Source organism: Phyllostomus discolor, chromosome 4 (genome assembly GCF_004126475.2).
Source record: "Phyllostomus discolor isolate MPI-MPIP mPhyDis1 chromosome 4, mPhyDis1.pri.v3, whole genome shotgun sequence".
Taxonomy (NCBI): Eukaryota; Metazoa; Chordata; class Mammalia; order Chiroptera; family Phyllostomidae; genus Phyllostomus; species Phyllostomus discolor.
Window position 1 is genome coordinate 141,273,392 of NC_040906.2, and position 20,616 is coordinate 141,294,007.

Consider the following 20,616-nt stretch of genomic DNA (forward strand, 5'->3'; position numbering starts at 1 on the left):
ACAATGCTGATACAGATGCTGCCGAGGTAAAGAAATTAGGATTAAACAAAAGATAATGTGAATAGATCAGTTTTTAAAAAATTGCTAATAACAAATAACTTTAGATACACAATAATTTGTATTCTGACACTCCAATACTCTGGTCTTTCACACAACTAGTCAGTCTCCCTGACCATCAACTTGGGTTCATACATGAAAGCTCCAGGGTAAAGTTGTCTTTGAGTGGATAGACCACAGAAAGACAAACATTAGCAGAGAGGGTGGAATTTCCAAGTAAGAAAAAGATTGGCACGACGTGTCTTAGTGATTAAAACTGCATTAGGGATGTTAATTTGCTCTTTGATTCCAAATTCAATATTGATCCCTCTCAGTCCACTCCTGAGTGTCATATGTCAGCAATGATTTCTCTCAGTAGATTGGGATACTTACTTTCTAGATACTATTGACAGAATTTTTATATGATTAATTACTATTTCTCTTTCTTCTTGATGAATTACATAACAGACCTCGATCCTTACATTTTCCTTTTGTGTTTTGGTTGCTTTAAGAAACTTAGTTTTATGAAAGTTCATTTAATATTAAGACTAACCACATTATTATATTTAAAGAAAATATGTTTATTTCATTATCTATATTAAGCATTTCAAATTTGCATAAGGAATTTAAAAAAATCTATTTTTAATAGATTTTAAAATCTATCCAAAATCTCTAAATTTATAAACATTCTCTATTAATTCAAAAGAATCAATAACTGTTGTTGAATTTTCTTATTCACACTGTAAATATATATATTTCACTTCAGAAAAAAGTTGTGGCTTCAACAAAGAGCTTTTACTAAATCATTCCTGGTGTCAAGTGGGTGCCTGCTAGGTTGCACATTTATCGCTGAGAATTCAGTGAACACAGGCTGTTCACATTCTGTCAGTTTTAAGAAGTGAAGAGATTTATATGCGAGTTCAGAACTTCTAGGGGTGAGATGAATAGAAAATGTTCTTCTCTTACTATAGAGGAGTAGGCATTAATAGTCACCCAGATTTGGGAGAAGGCTAATTCATGGATGGCAAAATGCAGATAGCTTCTGACACGTGCAGAAAGATTTTGATTATAAGTTGCTTGTCCTACCATCAAAGTGAAGAAGTTTAATGAAATATTTGTTTATTACTAGTTTGAGTTCCTTGGGGGTAGAGATTGTATCTTTTCTTTCTAAGAGACACATAATAGTAGTTGCTCAAATATATAAATTACAGGGTAGAGTAATTGTTTTCTTCAAATTTGATGACATAGTAATGGAGAATGCCCAAATCCATCTAGATACAGACTTAAAACTTCATAAGAATTAATTAAAAAGAATTAAAAGCAGCAAATATTATCAACTATGTTTTAGAAGAGAAGATAAATGTTCTGAAAATACCTTTAAAACGATTTACATTCTTTCTATTTTTGTGTTTCCAAGCTCCATCTGTTCTTCAAGACAGGGTCAAATTAATCCACTCTATCATTTGAGTCTTATCTCTCATGTGTAACTACCATTGCATTTTATCTATATATACTAAGGTCCGTTTTATTCTCCCTTCAGAATTTAATTTTATGATTTAATGCTTCTAATTTTATTTCTCTATATTCATTTTTGTTTCATTTGTATTACCAGGAGTATAATACAAATTGAAATTAAGTGCATATGTGTTAAATAAGCATATGAATTGAATAAGCACAATAACATACTCAGCTGCCAATAAAAGAAAGCATTGGATAATGTAACTATATGCTTATTTAAAAAGGCAACAAAATACTTATTGACATGGCAGCATTATTAAACTCCTTTAAGAAAATAATGTAGAATGGTTAGTGGGATATTTCTTTGGCACTAGAATTATTAAAAAGGCCCAAAGCTGGAGACCAAAGAAACTAAGTATTCCAGTTTGTATATGGTGAAAATAACCTGTGGTTAGAGCCAGCCACCTGCTCACAAGACTTGTTAAGAATAAGCTCAGAGAATAAACTCCATCAGGGATGATATTGAAAGTATTTACTAACCAGTTTGGCACAACACCGACTAGTTCAAATGGATGCCAGTTATAAACAACATGTGTGGCTATAATAGCTAATACTATTTCCACTTTTACCTTCCAATGATGTCAGAAGACTAGTAGAGCAGATACTACCTCAGTGGAATGCAATTTCTTCACATCAAAGGTAAGAGAGGGAACACAAGGAAATCATGTATAAAGATGGGATGGGGTTACTTTTAAGAATTCACGGCTGGCGTTAATTTGCCCATTGACAAAGAAAGACCACGATCTTGCCTGGTACTACTGGAGCAAGATCAAATAGAAGGCAGGCCATCTATAGAATGAAGACCAGGACTTCTCTCCCTTAAGTTATAGTCTGCTGAGAGGAATAAAAGGTGAATCCTTCATCTTCTGTAAGCCTGCTATTTGACTGTCAAATGTGGATGGCATTGGAGAATACCATTTTGCCAGGACTGCCAGGATGTGGTTACCAAAGACACTTGTACACCAGAAAAAGGCGATGTGATACAACCAGTCTGAGGCCAAAGGAACACAGTGCTTAAAGGAACTACACAGGAATGAGCCTCTTTCTCAGCAGGACAAGTTGGCCACCACCAGTCCATATCCAAAACAAGAGGAGAAATGCTACTTTATTGGAAACGTTCACTTCCTAGTACTTCAACTCTGCTTTAGGCCTTTACTCTCAACTCCCTTTTAGGCCATTAGTCTCAGTATCACCTGTTGTTTTTGGCCTCTCAACTGACCTTCTTTTGCCCATCAGTACATCCTCCATTTCAACAATCCAAGATATGCTGTATTTTTGATGCTCTTTTTATATCTTGCTCCCAGCAAAGAGTCTTCTTTCTTGCCCGTTTCTTAATGCTGCAACACCTACTATTAATCCATATAGCATACCTTTGTGTACGTTGTCTAAAAAATTAATTCCTTCCCATTGGAAGCAACCCTCCAATTCATAATGTGGCAATTAAAGACTGGACTGAAAATTTCAGCACTGCCTTCTCCTCCTGAGAGCCCTGGTACAATCCAAACCCTGGCAGGTAAGCTCACAGTAGTGTAGAAGAAGACACAATGAAAACTATAAAAATTTTTTTGACTTTCTTACCTGTCACTTGAAAATGTACCCAAGGCCATGGATTTGGTTTTGGTGTGGTTTTTGTAGCTCTCCTGAGATGTTTTTGTGGAAAGGGGGAGCATCAAGGATTTGGGTAGGAAAGCATATGACTTTATTTCTGGTCTTTTTATCACTCTTTTCCTCTACGTAAGAGGTCTCTGTCCCTGACACCGACTGCAAAGGATCAGAAGGAATACAGGCCTCCATTTACCAGTTACTGCCTTGATCCCTCTAGTGAATACTCACACATGACTATTTCAAAGTAGTTTTAAGCATCCGCTTATTTAAGGCTTCCAAGGGTAAAATTAAAATGGTACTCTGTGAGAAAACTCAGGTATACAAGTTTGCTATTACATAATCACTCTAACTCTTAATCTGTAAATGATTATATTGCTTCACTGATGTGATGGTACTATTGAGATGTCTACACACACAGTTTTCCAGGCCAGTGGAGTTTGTTCTACAAGAACAATTCTTTCTCATAATTGCTTCTTCCCATCCAGCAGTCAATCTCTTGCCTTTGACTTTTCAACTCCCTCTCACCTCATTAAATCCCTTCTTTGCCTCTCAGGCTCAATACCCTTCCAGTTAGAAATTGATATTATCCAAGCCTCTGTTTGTAATCCATGAATTTTATGACCTGCAGCTCCAGTCTGAGTTGTCAGTAAGAGTTATTCTCTCCTCCACCACCTGTGCTCCTGGGAGAAAGAACTCATGACAAGCCTTGATGCCAGGAAAGGCAGCAGAGAGAAATGGCAGTGGTTGTAATCCTTCATTATTACTGCATTTTATGTTCTTTTTATTTTTAATCTTTGATTACCTAAACATCTAGGTAGATCAAATACATCTTACACAGAATTTATTACTCATCTGTCAGTAGTTTTAAAGAGAAAGATAATTTTCATTAGATTTAACTTCTTAGATGATTTTTTTTATTCATTAAAAACTTTTATTCTGAGTCTATTTGGTAATTTTTATTTCTTTAAAATATATTTGTCACTTTATGTAAGTTTTTAATGTGTTTATATAAAGATAATAACTTCTAATTTATGAGTTTAAAATTTTCTGTTTTAATCTGTTCCCTTTTATTTATACAATTTTTAGTTTTATAATTTCTTTTATTTTCTTACACAATCTTGATATGATTTTTATATTAATAGTTTTATTTTAAAAACCTATTATGTCATTATAGACATTATAGTGTATATAGAAAATCCTATAGACTCCACCAAAAAAGTACTTAACCTAATAAGATAATTTGGCAAACCAGTGGGATACAAAATCAATACTCAACAATTGAAGGCATTTTGGTATACCAACAACCAAATATCAGAAATATAACCTAGAGAAAAAAATTCCATTCCAAATCCCATTGGAATCCAATAGCAGCAAGAAAAATAAATTACCTAGGAATAAACCTAACCAAGGAGGTAAAAGACATGTACTCGGAACTATACAACACTGAAGAAAGATATTAAGGAAGACACAAACAAATGGAAGCACATACCATGTTCATGGATTGGAAGAATTAACATCATGAAAAAGTCCATAATACCCAAAGCAATTTATAGATTCAATGCAACCCTATTAAAATACCAATGACATATTTTACAGGTATAGAACAAACATTTCAAAAATTTATATGGAACCATAAGGGACCACAAATAGCCACAGCAATTTTGAGAAAAAAGGACAAAGTAAGAGGGATCTCAATACCTGATATCAAACTATATTATGAGGACACTGTAATAAAACTGCGTGGTACTGGCATAAAACAGACACATAGATCAATGGAACAGAATAGAAAGCCCAGAAATAAACCCAAATCTCTATAGTCAATTAATATTTGACAAAGGGGGCAGAAGCATAAAATGGAGTAACAATAACCTCTTTGACAAATGGTGCTGGGAGATCTGGACAGCCACATGCAAAAAAAAAAATGAAACTTGATAACTAACTTACACCATACAAAAAATAAATTCAAGATGAATAAGAGACTTAAATATAAGTTGTGACACCATAAAAGTCCTAGAGGAGAACATAGGCAGGAAAATCTCAGATATTCCATGCAGCAATATTTTCACTGATGTGTCCCGTAGAGCAAGGGACATAAAGAAAAGAATAAACAAATGGGACTTCATCAAAATAAAATGCTTCTGCACAGCTAAAGAAAACATCAACAAAATGAGAAGAGAATCAACTGTATGGGAAAATATATTTGCAAATGATACCTCCAACAAGAGTTTGATCTCCAAAATATATAAAGAACTCACACCACTATACTCCAGGAAGACAAACAAGCCAATTAAAAAAAATGGGCAAAGGACCTGAATAGACACCTCTCCAAAGAGGACATACAGAGGGCCCTGAGACATATGAAAGTATGCTCAGCATCACTAGCCATCAGAGAGATCCAAATTAAAACCATGATTTGATACCACTTCACACCAGTCAGAATGGACACCATAAACAAATCAACAAGTGCTGGCAAGGTTGTGTAGAAAAGGGAACCCTAGTGCTCTGTTAGTGGGATTTCAGACTGGTGCAGTCACTGTGGAAAATAGTATGGAATTGCCTCAGAAAACTAAAAATGGAACTGCCTTTGAACCAGAAATTCCATTACTGGAATAATATCCTAAGAATACTGAAACTCTAATTCAGAAGAACCTATGCACCCCAATGTTCATAGGAACACAATTCACAGGTGGAAGCAACCTAAGTGCCCATCAGTAAATGAGCAGATCAAAAAACTGTGGTACATTTACACATTGGAATACTATGCAGCAGAAAGAAAGAAGGAACTCCTACCCTTTGCGACAGCATGGATGGAATTAGAGAGCATTATGCTAAGTGAAAAAAGCCAGGTAGTGAAAGATAAATACCATATGATCTCACCTGTCAGTGGAACCAGATTAACAAGCAAACAAACAAACAAGCAAAATACAACCAGGGACATTTAAATAAAGAACAAACTGACAGCAACCAGAGGGGAATAGGAAGGGGATAATGGTGAAAAAGGGAAAGGATTGTCAAGGAATGTATATAAAAGACACATGGACAAAGCCAAAGGGGGTAGGATAGAGGGTGAGACGTGGGGCTGGGTGGGGTGGGGGGAGAAGAATGGGGAAATGGAGACAACTGTACTTGAACAACAATTTAAAAATAAATAAATAAATAAATAAATAAATACCTATTGTGTCATCATAGATTTACATTTCAAATATTATATTGCTAAATGCCTGAAGTAGAGGTTGTGTAAAAGTGAAAACTAACAAATCCAAATAGACCAGAAATAATTCTTACTTTGTTAATTTTTAACATAATCATTTTTCTAACAAAATGCAAATAATTTTGTTCCCAAATACATAAGAACTGTGTAATATTTTAAAAATTTACTTTTTTAAAATTAAAGTTTTTAAGTTCTCAATGTTGTTCAAGTCTTGCATTTTCTAATCTTATGAATATGTTCAGAAAGTATCCGACCATGTAATATGAAAAATTATTTGATTATTTTAAACTTCCATTTTTCTTAATTATGTTAATACATTTTTTCAATCTTTGAGTACATTTATAATTAATGTTATACATTGTTTATCTGCTATTTTTACACCTCTCCCATTTAGGGTCTGTTTCAATTACTTATATGTCTAAGGATCATATTTTTGTCTACTTTTTACATGTTAATAATTTGTTATTAGATGTGGTACATTGTTAATATTACATTACTGGATGTCTTGTTTTTGTTGTCTTCCTTTAAATTTATTTTGGGAGGATATTAGACTACTGGTAGATTAGCTTGAACCTATAAAGTCTTATTTTTAAGATTTGATAGAGCAAGTTTAGAGTAGCCTTTGCTATTATAGTGCAATTTTCCTGTCTCAGTTGCATGTTATAAGTATGCAAGTACATGTCTCCACTTTGGCTCACTGTAAACTGTGTATCTACTAGCCCTGTAAAAACTTAGGGCCTCTTCAACCTACAGGAGCCCAGTCACTCTTTGCTTGTCCTTCTGGTGTTTCACTCACTATACATACAGCTTGGAATCAACTCACTGTGACCCAGAGACAGATTTCTGGAGCTTTGCTCAGCATATGTCCTATATAGTATGGCCCATAAATTTTAATGTCTTGGCTTTCTTGTACTTGATCACTGTGCCTTCAATTCAGTGAGGCTACCATTCTCTGCTTGGGTCACCTCTCCCTACACTGAGGTCTGAAAGTGCCTCAAAGCAGTGAAATCAGAGCACTATAATGCCGATATTGTTTGTTTCACTTCTCTCATGCATGAAATTTTAATGTTGCATGCTGTCCAAAGCCTGAAAAATCTTTCTATGTACTTTATCCAGTTCTAGTTGTTTATGGTGAGAGAACAAATCTAAAGCCTACCTGCATATCATTCTCCACATGCAAAATTTCATTAAAATAAAATTAAAGAGTAATTATTAAAATAACTTACTTGCTACTTAACTCTTTAGATAAAAACTGTAGACCAGATTATTTTTTTCATGGCAAGAGAAATAGATCCATCTTCCAGTATTAAGACACTGAAAAGTGAGAAGATACTCCATGAAACCTTATTAGAAAGCATAGAATTTGACATACAATTTTTATTTTTGTTCCTGAAATGGATATACAGATTAGAGCTATATATTCTCATGTGTCAGTCTGAGTTTATTCAGAAGATTAAGAAACCAACAACAGGTTAAACAGGGTAAATTTAATATAAAATAATTTAAATACAATAAAAAGTAACCATATCAGAAAATGCAGTATGGTATCCTGGGGAGGAGAGAGAGAGTACCCAAGGAAGGACAAAGAAAGAGCAAACTTGGAAGGTGTTCAGAGCTTGCTGGAAGTGTGGTTCTACTCACTAGAAAACAGAGGTTTGCTGATTTGGCAGGCTGCAGTTAGTCTGCAGAATTGGGTAAGCAGAAGGTGACTTGGAGCACAGGTAGGGTGCAGGGTGGTTGGAACCTTCCGTGGCCACAGGAAAGATGTACTGAGCTTGTAGAGAGAGGATAGGTTCAGTGAGAACCCTCTGGAATTAAGGAAAGCAGGCTGTGAATGGCTTCTGTCATGAATATGGGCACTAGCATGGTTGAGACGACTCTGGGTGTTAGTATGTTGGATGGCATGGATTTGGGCAACAGTTCAGATTGATATCTTTGGGGTGCTGATTTCTGGAATGAGAGGGCTTTTGAAAGATTATTGCCAGACAAGCTGCTATGTTCATAAGGGACCATGCATTCTGGGACCACTCTGTGGGGCAGAGTTCCACCAAATGTTCTCATAAACACATGGCTAACCCACTCAGCAGCAGTTACAAACATTAGGACATCAGGAGAGACCCTTCTTTTATATGCAGTCAGCATCCTCTACTGACAGTACCTGCCATCATGCTCAACGTGAAAGAGGGTTTCTGTATGAACATCAGGACATGTATTGAAGGGTAATTTGGGATCTGAGGGCAATATGTTTATAATTGGCATGGCTGGTTATTTGCTTCATTTTTAGATCAAAGGAATATTCTTTTCATAAGAAAAAAGTTATGAGATTTATGGTCTTAACTGGTAGTGTTTAGGCTGGCTATTATTTCATATTTATTAAGTTTCTATTATAAATTAGGTTATAACATTAGGGCTCTTTTACTCTTCAATTGTTTAAACAGTAACTATAATTTATACCAGGTTTTTCTCTTTCGAATTAGAAAATAGATTTTTGCCTTTTTCATATTTTTCAGGTTTTTTTCTTTATAGGTTATAATTTTCTCAACTATAAAAAACAAATCACCAATTTCTAAAATCATTAGACAATTCCACAGTCTTATCTATGGACACTAAAATTAATTTGCCCAAAACTGAAAATATAAGACTTAGTGGTAGGGACTTTTTTATTGTTAATATTTCAAGTTGAGTTTTGAGTCTTCACCTGACATTAAAGTTAGATTCAGCAAACGCACAGAATGATGTGGTCAAATTTTGAAACATGTTATGTAAAGAATCATAAAGAACTGCTCTGAATAGGAAACAATCCTTCATGTATCAGTCAGAAAAAAATAGCTTTATATTTTTAAACAAAGCATTTTCAGTTCAATACATCTAAACAATGAACAACTATTTTCTTTTAAATTCCTACATGTTCTATATTAAGGCAAATCTAATTAGCTCTTTTGTGTAAAATTACATGAAACTCTTGTCTTTTTCATTTCTCTTTGCTTAAAACTGTGTCCTTTGCACACTGTTTCTACCAAGGATTTTATTCAACATGTGGAGCTCACCTTTGATATCTACTAACCACTAGTCAGATGATATAATTTTAGCAAATCTAAAATTCAAAAGAAAATCACTCTCATTCCAACCCCCAAATTGTCATTTCAAACAGGGTTTCTCTTGCCCTTTATTTTGGTAGTCACATTTCTCACTCTGTAAAATAAATCTCTAATTGCTAAAGACAGGCCATTAGATTGAACACAGACTGAATCATTAGAATAATTTATCAACCATCCAAACTGAAGAGAAGTGGAAATATATAAGGAGTAAAGCAGAATTAGGAATGAAAGGCAACTCTGATAAAAATTTATTTGGAGGGAGGGAAACTACCATATTTTAATTTCTCAAATTGAAATTGAATATGTAAAGAAAAACTTTGCTTGAATCAAGAGAAAGCAGAAATAAAGCAGAACAACTGACATTACTGGGAATAACTGGAATCACTCATTATAGTCAAAGAACAGAATTTTCATAATAGTGACTGGCAATCTAAGACAAGTTCCTTTAAATAAAATGTTTATTTGGAAGAATATTTTTTTTCAATTCAATATTTCTAGTCTAAATTCAGTAATTCTTCAGAAAGTAAGAGCCAAGAGGCAATTTCTCTTCTCTCATAGCAAATGGTTTTCTCTTTTCTTTCTTTCTTTCTTTCTTTCTTTCCTTCTTTCTTTCTTTCTTTCTTTCTTTCTTTCTTTCTTTCTTTCTTTCTTTCTTTCTTTCTTTCTTTCTTTCTTTCTTTCTTTCTTTCTTTCTTTCTTTCTTTCCTTCTTCCTTTCTTTCTTTCTTTCTTCCTTTCTTCCTTTCTTCCTTTCTTCCTCTCTTCCTCTCTTCCTCTCTTCCTCTCTTCCTCTCTTTCCTTTCTTTCCTTTCTTTCCTTTCTATGTGTAAGAGAGAGGCCAGGGGAGGAATGTTGGGTCTTATTTGTGACATCCTACTCCAGCATGATTTGTGTGAGTTTGGGTTATGAAATCTTAGCAAAACCATCATTGCCTGTTCCCATGTACACACCATTTAGAAGTTCGGTGTTTATTGGGTGCTGCATTCACATTGGACCACAATAAAAATTTAGCTATGTATGGGTAATGCAAATGTTTCTTTAGACTTCAGCTTGTGTCTCATTTGCTTACAGCACTTGGGATTTGAATCTTCAGAGACACTTTGTTTATATAATATGGAATCAATTTGTTTTTACCGAAGGAAACAAAAATATGACAAATGGATGAGGACAGCTCATTGGGGCACTGTATTTGGAAATATATGTTTAAAATAAAGATGTGAGCTGGGTCTTGTCTGCTCATTTTGCCCGACAGTTGCCAAAGGACACATTAACTTTTCATACCATAAGCTCTTCTGGGAAAGAGTTGTCCTTCACATAAATCCTTAGGACCTAGATGGAGATTAATAAATATGTATGAGGCATGTATGAATGGATGAATTTAAATCCAGTATGATTATTTGAACTATTTCTCCCTGGTAATAAATAAATGAATGGATGAATGTATATCCAATATGATTATTTGAGCTATTCCTCTGTGGTAGTATGAATAATTTTATAGTGATTTATTTACAATGTCATAGTTTTTATAACCAATTGTTTATACTTAAATGGAGAGCAGGGTTTGAGATTTAGTCTAATAACTGGATTGGAGTGAGTTTAACACATGGGAGTCATTTGGCCTCAGTAACACTCTAATACTAAAATTTTTAAGGGAACTTTTTTTTTAAAGGGAACTTCTTAAACCTTATATCTAGGAATTTCACATGGATTAATTTCATTAATTCTAACCCCCCCCCCCCCAAAAAAAAAACCCTAATATAACTACTATTATTATTATGGCATATGTGGACACAACTGTGGAATTCTGTGTAAGAATCCAGGCAGTCTGATTCTGAGGCTGTGCACTCAGCACTTTGTCAAAATTGCTTCAGAGAAAAGGTCCTGGAAGCTCTTCTGAAAAGAGTGGCCTCATAAAGTGTCACATTTCAACATTTGTGGGTCTTAATGTAATTATGTAGGTTATCTATCCAAAGTCTTACCTCTGTACTCATTAGTGTTTTAAAACTTTTGCTTTCAGAAGTTGTAGAAATACACAAGACTCTTCTGGACCTTTAGAAACTCTGGGTGCTGTGTGAAGCAGGAATTAAAACCTGTCCATTACCCATCTGGGTGGGCTCTAGGTATAATATTTGTGACTGCATTGGAAAAAGAAACATCTTAGGCAGTGTCCTGTGTCTGTAATTCAGTGAAATTTGAGATGAATGCAGAGGATCATCCCATGCTGAAACAGAGGAAAGAGAGGTGACACTAAAAAAGCAGAGCAATAACCCAAACTGCCATCGAAGGGAGAGAGACAGAAAGAGAGAGAGAGAGTGAGAGAAGGGAAGGGTATAACAACCCAAAAGTTAACAAAGAGAAATGTAAATCCTAAAGTAACTTTTCTCTTTATATTATGATTATATAACATATTTATTTTGGTCTCTATTAATAAGTTTTAATTCAAGGTGCCCAGAATCCTGGAGCCTTAAATTGTGTAACATCTATTTCTCAATAAGAGAAGGCATGTGGGCCATTTCTGGTTATGAACCAGAGGTAGTTCCATGGTCTGACAAGTGTTTCTGTGTGAAATACTGTAGGTATTTGGGAACACTTTGCAAACCTCAGCCACAGTCATCTGAACCATACTAATTACCAGATTGACCCTTCTTATTTTCTTTTCCCTTAAGATTCAATTTACTTCCCCCACTCTCAGCCCCAGGGAGAAGACTGCTTCCCCCAAACCTTTAGCGTGGTGTTTCTGTGTGCAGCAGCTTCTCCATGCAGCAGCTTCTCCACATGGGCAGGCATACATTAAAAAGAATTACTGTGCTCAGGATTGAAGGGAATTTAAAGGCCCACTCAATCAACTCATTTTGGGGGCTAGATTTTGTCCTCAGCCTGTGCTTGGCTGTCTTCCTCTCTTCTCCACCTAGGGAGGCCTCTTTATCTTTGGAAGAGTTCTGATTTCTTGGAAAGATTTTCTTCCATTGCACAGAAATCTGTATTCTTGTGAATTTCACTTATCAGTCCCAGGTATTCAAATATTGAAAAGAGGTGTCAGTATTATCTGTTCAACATTATTTGAGGGCTTTGTGCCAGACACTGCACTAAGAGTTCAAAAATAGAGAAAACACAATCCCTTCTGGGAAAGATCTCATAAAGTAACATTGGAGAAGGAAAAGTGAGGCACAGTGAACGTATGTATAGCATGGTATTACCTGAGTCCCAGCAAGTGGCACTTAGCTCTGCAGAGAAGTCAGGAGGGCCTCCAAGAAAAGGGTTGCTTGAGCTGAAATGCACCAACGAGAAGATTTCTTTAGGTGGACAACATGAGCTAAGTATTAAAGCCAGAGGACCAAGCCTGTGCAAGAACACAGAGTCATGAGAACATTGGGTTCAAAGTGGTCAGTTGCATTTTTCCCCATTGAGAGGAAATGAGTTTAGGGAGGGGTCAGTTTATACAGGAAAGTAGCTGATTTTGACTTGTCAAACATTTAGTCTTTGTCTGCGGGCAGGAGCAGGCTTTAGATTGTTAAAAGCAGAGTAGTGATATGATGTAATCTACCTTCAAATTTCATTTATTTTGATCGTATAGCCTTATCTTTCTTGGATTAGATTTACCTAGTCCTGTAATCGTTTCTCGCTGACACATTTTATCTCTTCACCACCTGGCCACTCCTTTTGAAAAATTCTTTATTTCTATCAGTAACCCAGAAAATCAAATGCCTGCAAGGGGCAGAGAAAGAGAATAAATGTGTACAGTTGTAGGGAATGAGACACTAGAGAGTGATAAGGCCCGTGGAAAACCAGACAATGCCTGTATCGCCTAAAGGCATGCATATTTAAAATTTGTTATTGCTCTTCTGGCTGGGCAAATAACATCTCTGGGCCGGATTTGACTGTGCCTGCTATCTGGTAGTGACCCGCAATTTGTAATTTTCCTAAAGCAGAGGTCTCAGAACTTGACATAATATTCCTGTTGGTCTAACAACATAGACTAAACCTAGCTGATTACCTCCTTCAGACTAGTCTGTTTCTATTAATCTCACCTACTATTTAGCTAGCATTATGCTGTGATATTGTGCTACGCTTTGTACATGTCTGCTATAAAACCCTATCTTTCCATGCTGTGCTGGAACAGTTCATTTCCCCAGTCAAAATTCAGTCACCCAGTGTTATGGGAAAAGCATCTGTTTATAGAACAAAGATCTTGCCTCCAGTTTGATTTTACTGTTTATTAGCTTTTGATCTTGAGAGAAAGGGGTTTGTTCTCTGAGATGCCTTATTTTTTTAAAAAATGGACTGATGTTTTTATGTGGACTGATGTCTTTATGTGATTTTTCTATGAATCAGATGATAACATGTTGCCTAAACATGTAATTTATAAACTACAAAATGGGCCCCAAATACTACCTGATATTTTTTGGTTAAATATCCCCCAATAGGTTCAGTTACCACTCCAAATTATCTTTTTTTTTTCAACACTATTGCTTCAATTTTTCCTTTACTAAAGGAAAAAGAACAAGTAATTTATTGACCCTGTGAAGTAAATTTTTGTTTCTGTGACTATTTGAAATCATTGCACCAATCATTACACATCATTTGGGTATTCTGGCTATGGAGAATGATCTATTTCTTTTTATACAACAAGTGGTCCTATTTGCTAACTTTCCATTTTGTTTATAAAAAATGTGAATAATTCCTTAGTATAATAGTTGGAGCATCATCCCATAACCAAGGAGCTGCAGGTTTGATTCCTGGTCAGGACAGGTGCCTGGGTTTTAGGTTTGATCCTCAGTCTGAGCACCTACGATCCCCCAGTTAGGGCTTGTATGAGAGCCAGCTGATCGATGTTTCCCTCTCTCCCTTCCCCCTTTTCTAAGAGTAATGAAAAAAATGTCTTTAGCTGAGGATTAAAATAAATAAATAAATAAACAAATAATAAAAAACTACAGATTCATTCCTAAATTAAAATTATCTTCTTAATTTTCTTTGTGAATGTAAACCTACATATGTTTGGCTTAGGGAATTTGCTTTCTCTTTGCTTTTATAATTTATTTTTATTTTTATTTTTTGTCTTTCACAAGAAAAATAGGAAACAAAGCCTTTTGTCATGGAGATATGTGCATTTAAATATAATTATATATGTTCTAATTAAAGTGACTAACAACTTTATTATGAAATATCAGCTATCACTTTAGAATTTAGTATACATTTATTTCTAATATCTTTAACTTCTGATTCTCATCAGATCATTTCTGTGATGATCGGTCAGATCATTATGATCTGATAAGAATTTCTGATTCCTGTCAGATCATAAATAGAATGCCAGTTAAAGAATCCAGATCAAATATAATTTTTCTTGACATTATTTTATTTTGTTGAGTTTTCTTTTCTTAAAATTTTGTTTCATGCTTGAATAAAATGTGACTGTCAATTGAGACTGTCATAAATGTTTATTTGACACCTAAGATGATACAACTCAGTGAAGCAGAAAATATGTATTTGATTACCAGTGGTAGTGTTTGGGTTTTACGTTACATATATATGTAGAAATTATCTTCTATATTGTCTTTTTTTATAATTCCGCATAGTAAATATTGTGAATTTGAATTATAAATAATTAGATATATTACATACAAATAAATTTGAGTTCATAAAAAGCTTAAATCATAAAAATTCTTTAAAATAAGTGTTTTTCTCCACTTTAAATATTTGAGGTTGTAAGTAATGCAACTTTCTGGCTTTGAACAAAAGAACAATTTTTGGCTGCATTCTACCTGCCTGCCTCATTAGAGGGAAGAATTGGTTACCCACTATTTGTTGATCATTTAAAGGACTATCACACTCCCACATTTTCTACACACCTAAAGTAGAGGATAAGGAAGAGGTTACTGTGCAATTGTTCCCTTTCAACTTCATTTAAAAACCCATTTAACAGAGAATTAACAAAGAGCTACAATATGCCTGGCTCTATGCTAGGCACTGGGGATCTTTCCATGAACAAGACATAAGCTGTTTCTTTCCTTAAAAGCTTATTTTTTAGCTATCAGGGAGACTGATATCAAAACAACTAACCCTTCGATTAATCATTTTATTGTGATTGTGATGACACTGTGAAAGAGAAACACAGAGTATTACATAAATTTAAATTAGGCAGACTTGATCTTGTCTGCATGCCAGAAGGGCTTCTTGAGGAAGATATCTCTGAGCTAGAATTATTGAAGGTGGGAGGTGAAGAAGAAATAACTCTTGCAAATGTCTTGATGTGAGAATGAGCATAACAAGTAGAAACAACCAAAAGAAGCCAGTGTAGCTGAGGTCAGAGTCCACATGGGAAGAATGTCATAAAATGCATATCTTCTGTTCATCCAAGTTTTATTTAGCCCCATTCTGAGTCAGCCCTGTGCAAGGCTCTGGACAGAGAGAGCTTGAAAATTTAGTTCAATGGGGGAAATATATCAGAACATGAACAATTTTTAAGACAGTAATCACTTCTATGTCAGGCATTTTGGTGAAATAGTTATAACAAATTACCCTCTTGTTAGAAACAATTAAAATGCTGAACTGAGCTGGCACAAAAAATAAAAATACTAAATTGGAAAATAAATGATGTGAGAGCTAGAATTCTGGGAGATAAATTAGCTTCCTCTTTTGATTGCTGTGCCATGGAGAAGAGACAGACAATGAAGACTAGGCTGCTGGCATGACAAGGAATCTGAAAACAGACTCCTACATGGGTGCTAACAACTATATTCAGTGTAAGATGAACCAAATCCTGCCAAGTAGAGAGATGTAGCATGCTCTAGCTTGAGCTGTGTGGAAGATCTGTACTGGGAATTCATAATGCTGGGTGTCTTTCATGGGTTGTGGTCTGAATTCACATAAGCAGAGTGAACTGAACAACCTCAAGATAATCATTCAATGGCATGTGGCTGCAGATCAGAATTGCCCCCATAGACAAGCTGATGAAAGCATAGTCTCTCTAAGGGACTCAACTTGTACTCACATCCTAAAAATTTCCATAAATAAAGTTGAACAGAAATGTTTCACTTAGATTTGTTTTGAGTCAAAAATCACAAAACAAAGCCCTAAGAATGAGAATCAGCAGAAATACTAGAGTTGAAATGAATCTACGAAGATTTCAGATATTAGAATCACTAGATGCCAAATATAAGACAATTGTTTAACATGTTTGAAGAAATTTTTAAAAAGAATGCAAATGTGGCTAGAGAAGAAATGACAACCTACCCTCCAAGATCAATCAGATTTGACAAAAGAACAAATCAGATTTCTAGAAGAACATCACTCCTAGGAATGATGTATACAGTAACTGAAATTAAAAACCTCATGGTCAGACCAAACAACAAGTAGACACAGCTGAAGCAGGTATGGGAAGTAGGCATACGTGCTACTGCAGAGTTATTTGCAAGAATGTCTGTATCTCTTGGTCTTTACGTGTCTTTCTCCTTTACCCTTGATCTATCTCTTCATGTTCCATTCCTGTTTGGATTCTGCTTTTGTTGGACTCAGGAGGCTGTCTTTGCACTTGTTCAGGCATAAGCTTTTGTTGCTGAGCCAGGCAGGGTTGGTTCTGCCACACTCCTGCTCTGCTTTGAGGTGCCTTGGTGAGTGATACCAGCTTTCTCTGGTTACCATCAAGAATCTGAGCTGGTGATGTCCCTGGGTAACCAGTAAGTAGGGCTAAAACAGTCCTGTGGAGAGCTGACCTCCTCCTGCCAAAGTGAGAGAAGAATTTTCACCCCATATAACCTGACAGGAATTTTCCTCTTATGGTTCTGAATAGACTGATCTGAGACCCGTGGGACAGAAAACTGTGACTGACCACTGACCCGATGCGATGCTCCTATACACACAGTGGCCCTAATGCATTTGGTGCTCCATCCTATGCCGAGCTATTTTGAAAGCCCCAGAACAGGGCTTCTGTGGGAGGTTTTGGGATTCTGGAAAATAGTAGGTTGAATTATTAGCCTTTATAATGTACATGAGTTAATGTTTTCTAAAGGACCTAATTTTACTCACTCCATATATTCTGCTAAATTGGAATCTGTTTATGTTTTCCTTGGCCGGAAAGATTCTGAAGACAATTTGAAACCTATGCTTACATCCAAACTTAGAGTTCCAACTAAAAGCACAAGTATTTAAACAAAAATACCCAGCTTTAACCAGTAGATGCCAACTTGATCTCTTGCAGATAGTATGTCGATTTGTTTTCAGTTAATTTATATGATACTTTATTCATAATGCTATAATAAAGCTAGCACACAGAAGATAGTATACTTTGTGAATTCATTCATGCTCTGTGTGTATTTCAACTGACCAGAGTAATTATGGGTTGTTTTTTAATGTTGATTTTCATGATTAAGTCAATTTTCTGTTATACTTGTTTTAAGAAAACATGTATGTAGGTGATTCTAATAGTGTGCATGACTATGGATATGTATATTTGAATGACATAACATATTAAATAGAGGAAATACCACTGATTGTTACTATGCACAAAGTCTGAATCAGATACTAAGAAAAACTCAGAGAAACACCTCAGTCTTAAAGTGCTCAGGTAGCTGATAATCTAATAGTGGAAATATTTTAAAATTGTGGAATCAGCTGTGGATTACAAAAGTAATCATTTAAAATTTTTCTCCAGGTATTGTGTTCAACTTTGTTATGTCTAATTCTTCTTTCCATTCTTTAACTGAGTCTATCAAGAAACATTTGGACAAGCTGGGTCAGAATTCCACATCATTAGACAAGGGGGGCTGTACGTGTTTTTATATTCCCTCCCATACGGTCCTTCCCACCCTGCCTCTATCTCCCAGCCTCCTGGAGGAGCCTGCAGGAGAACCACTTGCAGAATATGGTTGTTCACAAGTGGGAGCACCTGGCACTGCATTTGGTGTTGATATCTCCATGTCTCTGCTCTCCACGGCTTTCTGCGAGTGGCTTGTCCCGAGAGATTAAGGCGACCTAGAAAAGAAAGTACCCAGACTACAAAGCATTTCTTAAATATTGAAAGACTGGCTTTTTATTTATTTAATTTATTTTTTAAGAAGCCTATTCAGCCCACTTACCACTTACAGAAACAAGAAGGACCAAAGAGAGGTTACATGTAGGGAGCTTGAATTGACAAAACAAACAAACAAAAGCGACATTTCCAATAATGGGAGATTTCCATTCATCCTGTCTAGACATGAAATGAGCTACACTTGCAGAGAGGCAGTTGTCTCATAGCTGAGAAAGAGCATGGCAGAAGGCATTCTGTTTCTACTTAGAAGGTGGGATGGGATAAGATTTTAATTTCTCTCTAAATGGAAAGTTTTAGAAGATCAAGTTTAATAGCACTTTTATTTCTCTGTATCAAAGTCAAATAAAACAGAAAGAAGAATATAAAAATGCTTAAAAATCTCACAATTCAAAAATAACATTGTGCCTGGCTGGCGTAGCTCAGTGGATTGAGTGCGGGCTATGAACGAAAGCATCACAGGTTCAATTCCCAGTCAGGGCACATGCCTGGGTTGCAGGCCACAGCCCCCAGCAACTGCACATTGATGTTTCTCTCGCTCTCTCTTTCTCCCTTCCTCCCCTCTCTAAAAATAAATAAATAAAATCTTTAAAAAAATAGCATTGTTATGAATGTATCTCATTCTGCACATCTTTTCTCCATATTTCAACAATATGGAAACTTAACATACACAACCAAATTCTTTTATAAAAAGTTGGATTTTACTGATGTAAACCTGATTTTTTTCGCTTAAAATATACTATACAACTTTTTTGACCAGTAAGTGAACTCTACATTAAACATCTTAAGTACTGTGTAGTATTTCACAGTGCATGAGTTGCTGTCTTTTGAACTTTGATTTTTATCTACATTTCCTGATATTTACAAATAACAATGAGATCAACATTTTTGAAAGAAAATAGTTATGTTATTCTTTATAAATTGCAAGGGGTTTAGTTCATTTTCTGCAACTCAAAATACTATTTATAATTTAGCACATATTATATGAAATAAAATTCATTTTTGATAACAATAATGAACACAGATGAAGGCTACTAGTACCAGCCTACAGACCATGTCAGGTCATCTGATGCTGTGAAAGGGAGCATATTCATTTTCTAATTAATTGGCAGTGAGTTACTGTTGTTTAGGATAGTATGCTACCTTGTATCACCTATACTCCATAGTCAGAAATACTAAAGTGAAAATAAAGTGTGGTGACTAGCAATACCATATTGTTCTCAAATGGCACCAGAATTCTAGTTGAAAGTTCTTTTGAACAGATATGTTACATCATTGTCCCCTTCATTGAATTCCTGATCATTCTGGAAACCTCTTAACAGGAAAGCTTACAGGGCAAAAAAAGAAAAATCAATAATAAGCTGGGGACTTGGAATTGATTTTATTTTGCTACATTTCTAGGGAAAATCAAAATCACTGGCAACATTCCTTAAAGAGCGATTTTGCATGATCATAAATTTTCTATTAGGGTTTATATTATATTTGCCACCTTTTTATTTTTTATAAAAGAACTCAATCAAACTCAGTTACTGTGTGGCTGGAAACAATTTACAAAATTGTTCATGTTTATGATGATTTCTTTCTCAGGCTGCTAATAGTTTATTTCTAAAATTTTCTCTAGAATGGAGCATGCTATTTTTAGGATCTTTTCTAGTTTTCTTTTTTCAAAAATTGTCTTTTATCTATAATGTCACTTGACTTTTTACAAACACCACCATCGTTCTGTTTCCTTCATTAAAAAAACTTTTATCATTCTATCTTCAGTAAATATGGTTTTAGTCAGAAGTTGGGCCATTTTTAATAACCAATTGAAATAATAACTTTCCATAATTAGTATGTAAATAATTTATTCCTTAAAAATTCTGACAAAAATAGAGCTACAAGTCCCCAGTGGCCTAAGCAAAATTTGCTAATAAAGACCCACGAGTGCTCATTTTTGGTGACCCTATACAAGTTCTATAGCATTCAAATGTCAAAGGTATTAATTAATTTTACTCTTTCCAAGTAAGAAAATAATGCTTACTGTTTGAAGGTTCATTGCTTGATGCAATCAATGCTGCATACAAATTAATACCAGGGGAAAAAAAAGAATGCACAAAAGGGAAGGGAAAGCTTGATTAGCTGCAC